General features: G+C 36.3%; 1 pseudogene; it reads right to left on the bottom strand.

Annotated features, from left to right (window-relative positions):
• Positions 1 to 867: 867 nt before the first annotated feature.
• Positions 868 to 2,988, bottom strand: LOC115517230 (annotated as a pseudogene).
• Positions 2,989 to 9,543: the final 6,555 nt, after the last annotated feature.

The following is a 9,543-nucleotide window of genomic DNA, read 5'->3' as shown; positions in this document are numbered from 1 at the left end:
ACAGATCAAATCAGCTCAGTGTTATGTGAGCATAATTTAGGTACATGTAATTTTAGGAAATTTTAAAAAATTTCATTACTTTTTTATTACATACCAACTAGTTTATACTTTATGTCTTTAAAAAGAAAAAGCTAAAAAAATTAATACCATTGTTATATGGTTTTAAAACTCATAATTCCAGATTCCTCTTCTTATAAGATAGAATGGCCCAGCAGCTATTTTCACCATCACTGACTTCAGTTCCATTCAATAATACAGTACATAACGCAAAAGTAACTAGTCACGCACAAAAATGTCTCAAATATAGTAAAATGTACACAGAATAAAGGTAATTTATAATGACAAATAAGAACTGTAATTTATCTTGGCTGTGCTTCAGAAATTTAGCGTCACCTGCCTTCGCCAAGGCACAAAGCAGGAAGAGGTGAGCATGGCTGTCCCCAGAAGTGGGCAAAGTATGTATAAAGGTATCCATGTACACGAAAGACTTAAAACTGCTCAGTCTCGCTGGGAACACTGAAAAGGAAATGCTGTGGCTTCCCCCTACTATTCACCTTTGGATCAAGTCCACAGTCTTATTTCATCTTAGAGAAAATACAACTGGCAAGGATCTCTAAAAGTAAATCACAATTTGGGCAAATGAAAGAAAATACTTCATTATTCCCAAAGTTTGGTTGTATCTTCTGGATCAGAAGTATTTTGTAGACAAAGGAGAGTTTCACAAAACCGAGATGTCATACAGATGAAGGGACAAGGCATTTTCCACAGAAGCTTAACAATGTCAAACTTTCAAATGGCTCTTACAGTATAACCATTACATGTTACAGTAGTGTGGGTTCTGGGGATCCTTTGGCAGCAAATGCTGATTTAAAGGGCATGGGGTCTCTTTGGGTTGATCTGCTTGCTGGCCTGTTCTTGCAGAGCTACAGATTTTCACTTTATTCCAGAGTTCAGTTAAAATTTCTATTTTTGCTCAAGAATAGCTCCCTGCTGAGAAGCATAGGAACCTACATCATAGTCTACTTTTTCAGTTATCTCTAGGAGAGACTTTTTATCTTGTAACCATTGAATAGATTCCTAAAACACTGCCCTCCTGTGATCTTTTACAACTTGTGCTTCCATTTCTTCCATTTGTGAGACAGCTTCATGAAAAGTAAACAATTGTGGAGAAACCTCTTCTTCACTGTGTTCACAAAGAAGTTTTACATTGGATCTCTGAAGGGAACTGCCCATACCCCACTCTGCCTCTAAGACATCAATCTGATTTGGTGGACAGTGCATCATTGAATGAAGATCCCCAGCATCAGCTGGATCCACAGTCAATTCTCTCACCTTATTTGCATACCTTAATGCATCAAGAGTATTTTCACAGGATGCCATTCCTGAAGAGTTTGTAGCTATCATACAGGCATGAGAGTTTTCACCCAGGAATTAATCTCTTAACACCTGAGTGACTTCGCTTGCTCGGAAAGGAGTAGGAGGTTTATTTCTACCTAAGGCTCTAATTCATTTCTGCAGTCCTAAAAGTCTTTTTACTAATTTCTGCACCTTCAAGCCTACTTTGCCTGTCGGCACTGGAAATACCAGCACCTCTGTCATTTCCAGGAAAATCAATAAGAGAAAATTTCCCATGTAGTTTTCCTTTCCTTCTAAGAATAATCTGAAATACTGCATTGCTCCAAGGTGAATGTGCATTTGAAGATATTTGACCAGATGTTCTGCAACTGTTGCCTATGTCAATGAGTTTCAGTACATCTTCAACACACTTGACTTCCTGTTCCTGTAATCACACCACTTGAGCTGTCAGCACAGAGCCTGATGCAGGGCTCTAACCCACAAAGTGTGAGATCATGACCTGAGCTGAAGTCGGATGCTTAACCGACTGAGCCCTCCAGGTGCACCCCACCTTCTAGCATTCTTAATTTTGCTTTCCTGTTTAGCAAGTCAAACACATTTCCACTATAAATTTCAAAGAAAACTTCATATACTTGAAGTTCTAACTTCTTATAGTTTGGTCTTTGGCATTAAGAAAATATCTCAAGCTGCTAAAGCATGAATTCCTTCAGAACAATCTTGGTTTGTTCCTTCCTTATGTTTGAGGTTTTCCACTTGCAGCAAAGGACATAGCCATTCTCCTTTCAAATAGAGTTTCCACTAATGGTCTACCTGTAATCCTTCTAAACCATTTCACTTAGGATCTGAGTCATGAAAGGCAAAATCAAGACCAAATGTTTGGTTTTCTATGTAACTTATTGAGACAAAACTAAAAGTAGACTTATATATCATTACAATATTTTTACTAGGGATTATGATTGCATCTAGAGCTTTCATTTGAGTTTATTTTTTACTGAATGGCCATTTTCATCAATAAGACCTGCTGTTGTCAATGGTCTACAATCCTTTTAAAGTCTCTGATCATACACAGAATTTCCTAATTAGGGTTTGTAGCATCAACATCCCGGGCTCTTAAGTTTTTTCTGCTATAGTTCCCTCTTTTTGTTTTTTGTTTTCTTTGTTTGCTTGTTTGTTTTTTATAATTTTTCTACTTTTTTCACACAGTTAGATTTTTCATGTGTATTCTGTTGTGAAGAGGAAGACTTTTCAGGAAGTTGACTAGGTTGTTCACGTGCAGAGCCAACCACTCTGATATCTTTTGGAGGAAGGTCATTTTTTTTTCAATATATGAAATTTATTGTCAAATTGGTTTCCATACAACACCCAGTGCTCATCCCAAAAGGTGTGGAGGAAGGTCATTTTTAACAGAAGCCACAGTCTGTCTATTCTTTACAATTTTGTTTACTTTGGCTGAGGATGCTGGAGGTAGAGGTGTTTCTGAACTGGATTCAATTTCTTCATCAGGAACAGAGTCATGGTTGAGTGAAAAGATGCTCTCCAGGTCAGTATCTTTGCCCTTTATATCTCCATTTCTATCCATTCAACAGTAACACTTCCATTATTTTCATTTAAGAATGTTACCATTGCTTGATATATTTGGGTTTGCTAATTAGGGTCTTGAATTTGTTCTCATTTCTGGTTCTCCATGGGTTTTCTCCTTTACAATAAAAATTATTTCCAAGCCTGACTGGGTCTCACTCCACACCCCAAGCACATGACATTAAACACTTTCCCCAAGAGGAACCACTTCTTGGCTAGATCTCCACAATCTCCACAATGTAAATCCCAATCTGCATGTTGCTGGATTTGGCGATTACCATCACCTCATCTAAGGTGGGGTAGCAGGTAGTTGTGACACTATGAATGCAAGCAGGGCCTGCAGGGCAAGGAGTGATGTTGGGCATCCAGGAACCAGGAGAGTGGAACAGACCACGCTCGATTACCTAAAGCTGACTCAGGGTACAGAAATCATTTGTTTTATGTAAGTAACTTAAAAACTTCTTCATAAAATTAATGAAATAAATTAATGGCCATAGAGAGAAAATGCCCACAAATATATCCAGAGGACATGGTGGGCAATTTTTTCCCCAAAAGACAAGTTTCTTTTTAATAAAGTGAAGTCTTCATTTGTAATTTTGTAAATTATTAAGTTGAAAAAATTTTTAATTTAATCCAGTGTAAAAAGAGTCAAAGGCATACAACCTTATCATAAAACATTGAGAAATAAAACTTACTGAGTTGAAAGACTACTTTCTCAATCTTTTAAATTCACTAAATTCTAAAATTCCATCATTTTATTTTCAGTCCTCAAGCTGTCCAACATAATACTGTATATGCTGCACAAAGATGGGAAATCAGAAAGCATAAAAGTATACACTCTCCCAATTCAAGACAACTACATTCATATTAAAAATATTATTATTGATTACATACACGCGGGCATTTTGTTGATTTGAGATTAACAATTTAACATGTAAGGTTTAGGGGTGCCTGGGTGGCGCAGTCGGTTAAGCGTCCGACTTCAGCCAGGTCACCATCTCGCGGTCCGTGAGTTCGAGCCCCGCGTCAGGCTCTGGGCTGATGGCTCAGAGCCTGGAGCCTGTTTCCGATTCTGTGTCTCCCTCTCTCTCTGCCCCTCCCCCGTTCATGCTCTGTCTCTCTCTGTCCCAAAAATAAATAAACGTTGAAAAAAAAAATTTAAAATGTAAGGTTTAGAAGCTCAAATAATCTGTCAGTTTCTCATAAATTATTAAATTCTTTTTTTTAATATATGAAATTTATTGTCAAATTGGTTTCCATACAACACCCAGTGCTCATCCCAAAAGGTGCCCTCCTCAATACCCATCACCCACCCTCCCCTCCCTCCCACCCCCCATCAACCCTCAGTTTGTTCTCAGTTTTTAACAGTCTCTTATGCTTTGGCTCTCTCCCACTCTAACCTCTTTTTTTTTTTTCCTTCCCCTCCCCCATGGGTTTCTGTTAAGTTTCTCAGGATCCACATAAGAGTGAAACCATATGGTATCTGTCTTTCTCTGTATGGCTTATTTCACTTAGCATCACACTCTCCAGTTCCATCCACGTTGCTACAAAAGGCCATATTTCATTTTTTCTCATTGCCACGTAGTATTCCATTGTGTATATAAACCACAATTTCTTTATCCATTCATCAGTTGATGGACATTTAGGCTCTTTCCATAATTTGGCTATTGTTGAGAGTGCTGCTATAAACATTGGGGTACAAGTGCCCCTATGCATCAGTACTCCTGTATCCCTTGGATAAATTCCTAGCAGTGCTGTTGCTGGGTCATTTTTAATTTTCTGAGGAACCTCCACACTGCTTTCCAGAGCGGCTGCACCAATTTGCATTCCCACCAACAGTGCAAGAGGGTTCCCGTTTCTCCACATCCTCTCCAGCATCTATAGTCTCCTGATTTGTTCATTTTGGCCACTCTGACTGGCGTGAGGTGATATCTGAGTGTGGTTTTGATTTGTATTTCCCTGATAAGGAGCGACATTGAACATCTTTTCATGTGCCTGTTGGCCATCCGGATGTCTTCTTTAGAGAAGTGTCTATTCATGTTTTCTGCCCATTTCTTCACTGGGTTATTTGTTTTTCGGGTGTGGAGTTTGGTGAGCTCTTTATAGATTTTGGATACTAGCCCTTTGTCCGATATGTCATTTGCAAATATCTTTTCCCATTCCGTTGGTTGCCTTTTAGTTTTGTTGGTTGTTTCCTTTGCTGTGCAGAAGCTTTTCATCTTCATAAGGTCCCAGTAATTCACTTTTGCTTTTAATTCCCTTGCCTTTATAAATTATTAAATTCTATGTTTTTGTTTTTTTTTTTAACATTCTTGCCCTTCTTTCATCTTTGTCCCACCAAAAGAAGATTAAAAAAGGAAAATAAATGTACTGGGAATAAAATCTGGTAAATTGCTATTGAAACCCACTGGCTTTGTTTGAACAAGATTTTACCACTTACTTACTAGTAAACTGATATGACTATACCTTCAGAGTTTCAGGATGGCTAAAAGTAATGCATGCAAAATAAACAGCATAATGAATGCATTTGGTACTTATTCAATATTTATCATTAATAAAATTATTATTTTTTAATGTGTATTTTGAGACAAAGAGAGAGTACAAGCAGGGGAGGGGAAGAGAAAGAGGAAGAGAATCTCAGGCAGACTCCACACTCAGCGCAAAGCCTGGCATGGGTCTCGATCTCATGAACCACAAGATCAAGAGCCAAAATCAAGAGTCAGATGCTTAACTGACAAGCCACTCAGGCACTCCTATCATAAATAAAATTATTTTTAAATGTTACTATAATGTACTGATTATTTTCTGAGGTCATTAATTACAATTATGATGAGAATCATAAATCCAATGTTGGATCATAGAAAACAATATAGACGAAGCAATATGAATAATGGCTCAAAAGTTCATTAGTCTTTGTTGCCTAACTGGCACCAATAACATGAATTTTCAATAAACACAGGGATTTTACAATTAAGTGGCTTATATTAGTAATATAAAAAGCAAAGCTCCTTTTAAGACTCAAAGTTGTTTGGACTATATATTATGACTTGCACTAACACCTTAATCTTTGACAACTTTTCTCTGGACTCTATTAAAGACATCTTTCCCTGGTCTGGAACTTCTTTTTATAATATATATCAAGTCCTAAGTTAGGGAAATATAAAACCTGATAGTAAAATTTACAAATGTTCAAAAGAATAGATGTTGAAAATATTCTCTCAAATGTAGACCAGACGTGAACAATGAAGTAAGATGGATTTCATTTTGATCTAATCATATCTATGCCATTTTATGTTCTGCACAATCTTCGGGTTCCAATAATTGCCATTCCCAAGAGAGTTCTGTTCCTGTCATGGCCAAGTAATCTCCCTCTCGACCAACACTACTGCAGATAACAATTATAAACTCAACAAAAAATAAACATTTTCCTCAAGGCACTGGAGAGGGATAGAAGCAAGCTGATATTCCATGGAAGTTGACACAAAGAGGAAGACAATGATACAGGATCAAATTATTTATGACTCATCCTGAGAGAAGTCTCAAGCCATTATAATTCAATGTGGCTAAAATTGAACAAAAACCCTGCAGTCCTACTGACATGAGAGAACATAGGACAGGATTTAGTAAAAATGCAGCCACTTAACATAACAGAGGAAATACCAAAAGGAAAAGTGAGAGGGGATCCCTAAATTTTCTCTGTTAAATCCCTGGCTAATCTCTGAAACACTCATTCATAGGGAATACTCAACTCAGGCTAAAAGGAGAAATGGTGTTTTATAGATCAAGCTCAGTGAAATTATAGGTCTTTGAAAATAAGTTGAAAAAAATAGAGACTTAACTAGAAAGCAAACTGAGGGTTGATGGAGGGAGGTGGGTGGGAGATGGGCCAAATGTGTGATAGGGATTAAGGAGGGCACTTGTGATAAGCACTGGGTGCTACATGTAAGTGATGAATCACTGAATTCTACTCTTGAAACCAATTAATAATAATAATAATAATAATAAATAATAGTAATAAAATAGTCATCAGAAAGTCATAAGATCATCTATAGTTGCTAAAAATATCCATTGCAATGTCCAAGGAAACAATCCAAAATTAGTTAAAATCTAAAGAAATAGAAAGACATAATTAATCAGAGAGGAAAGGACAGTAAACAAAAGATAATACTGTGTTACCTAGATGTTGAAATTTGTAGACAAGGATAATAAAGCAGCTATTATAACTATGTTTAAAGATATAAAGGAAAATATAAGCATACCTTGTAGATATAGTATGTTTGGTTCCAGACTACCCCAATAAAGCAAATATCACAATAAAACAAGTCAAATGGCTTTTGTTTTGGTTTCCCAGTGCATATAAAAGTTATGTTTATTCTATAGTCCACTAAGTAAACAATAGCATTATGCCTAAAAAACAATGAACATACCTTAATTAAAAAATACTTTATTGCTAAAAACATTAACTATCATTTGAGTTTTCAATGAGTCATAACCACTGATAACAGATTACCATAACAAATGTAATAATGAAAGAGTTTAAAATACTGTGAGAATTACTAAAACATACTACAAAGACATGAAGTGAGCAATTGCTGTTGGAAAATATGGTGCTGATAGACTTGCTCAACACAAGATTGCCACAAATCTTCAATTTGTGAAAACACATTACCTATGAAATGTATTCAAGTGAAGCACAATAGTTACAGGTCTATATGTTCACAAATAATGAAAAGATAGAAACACTGAATTAAGAAATAGAGACCATAAAAATCAAACTGCTGAGAAATTGTAAAACAGAACAAAACAAAAATATATGAAATAAAACTCACTGGATGAGAAAATAATACTAATGACTGAGGAAAGATTTCCTGAACTTGAAGACAGATCAACAGAAATTATATAATATGGAGAATATATATGTTTATATAGTGATATGTTTATATATACAGAATATATATATATAATATAAAATAAATATATTTGTATTTATATATATCATCAGCTCATGGAACAATATGACATAACCCAAATATATATAATTACAATCAGTGTATTAGAATTCTCTAGAGACACAGGACCAGCAGGGTGTCTATACATAGTGAGAGAGATTGAGAGAAAGAAATTTATTATAAAAAACTGACTCATACAATCATAGAGGCTGACAAATCACAAGATTTGCAGTCAGTAAGCTGACAATCCAGAGACCCTATAGTGTGGTTCCAGTCTGAGTGCTAGGAGGCTTGCACTCTCTTTCACAACCAGAAAGGACTGATATTTCCATTCAAGTCCAAAAGCAGAAAAAGCCAATATGTCAATTCAAGCCCAAAATTCCAGTCAATGGTAGTTAGGCAGAAAGAGTTCCCTGTAATTCATGGGAAAGTTAGCCTTTTTGTTCTATTCAGGTCTTCAACTGACTGTATAAGATCAACCCATACTTAGGAGGGCAATCCATTCTTAGTCTACTGATTCAAACGTTAGTCTCACCCAGAAAGATCCTCACAGACTAAATCAGGATTACACTTGACAATATCTGGGCACGCCATGGTTCAGTCAAGTTGACACATAAAATTAACCATCGCAAGTCCATCCCTAACATGATACTAACATGATACTATCCTATGTACAACCCAAAACACATGAAGTCCCAAGATGTTAAGTGCTTGAATGATGTTTACTCTTCCCCTTGATAAATAATAGCATTATGAAATAAAATTAACAACAGTTAATACTATTATATAAAGTCAATACATTTTAGGTTACCTGATAAGGGAATAAGAGAGGGAAGAAAACAAAGATATATGATATACACATTCATGACAAAATAAGGAATTTTTAGGAAATACTCCTAAAAATTAGTCTTTATTTCCATTACTTGTCATATGGTTATACTATTCTCTTTGCCTTCAGGAAGCACTTCAGCTGAGTGTGATTCTTTAACTGGTAGGGTGACCCATACCATCTTTCCTGAAGAGTCATGGTCATTATTGGTCCTGCCTGGATTGGACTGTTGTAGTTTTCCATTAACCTTAATCACAGGGCACTGAAACACTAAGAGACACCCTAAGGAATCCCCTGCATTCTAGATATACTTTTCTTCATCTCCACTGTGGAGTAGTAGTCCAATTTCTTCTTGGTAGTCAAGAACAATCCCTTCTTTGTAACTTCCTTCTTTGCCTGCTGATTCAGAGGCACAGGAATTCAAAATGACCAGGTATTATTCTTAATTTCTAGTTCAAGGGAATCATTGTTGGGTCTTCTGGTGAAAACATTCACTCCTTTAGTACTAATACCTCTAAGGCCAGTAAAGCCTAAGATACTGTGAAGAGGAAGCAAAAAATTTTGCTAGAGAGTCACTAGGGAAAATAGTGAGTGGTACCACTCCTCATTTCCACTCCTTGATTCCTAGACCTGGGGATCCTAGCTATGGGAGAAACACCACCATATACTGGAAGCTTATAGCATACATAGCCTTCTGGGAAATCTTAACCAAATTTTCAAGGTATTGTCACCTAGCTAGACTGTAAAGAAGTATTCAAAAGTCATTTCACCATTCAATCAAGCAAGCTACAGACATTGGAGAACATGGTATGACCAATAAATTCCATAATA

The sequence above is a fragment of the Lynx canadensis genome, chromosome B3, assembly GCF_007474595.2.
Source record: "Lynx canadensis isolate LIC74 chromosome B3, mLynCan4.pri.v2, whole genome shotgun sequence".
Taxonomy (NCBI): domain Eukaryota; kingdom Metazoa; phylum Chordata; class Mammalia; order Carnivora; family Felidae; genus Lynx; species Lynx canadensis.
Note: the sequence above shows the minus strand (reverse complement) of the source record. Positions and strands in the feature narration are given on the sequence as shown.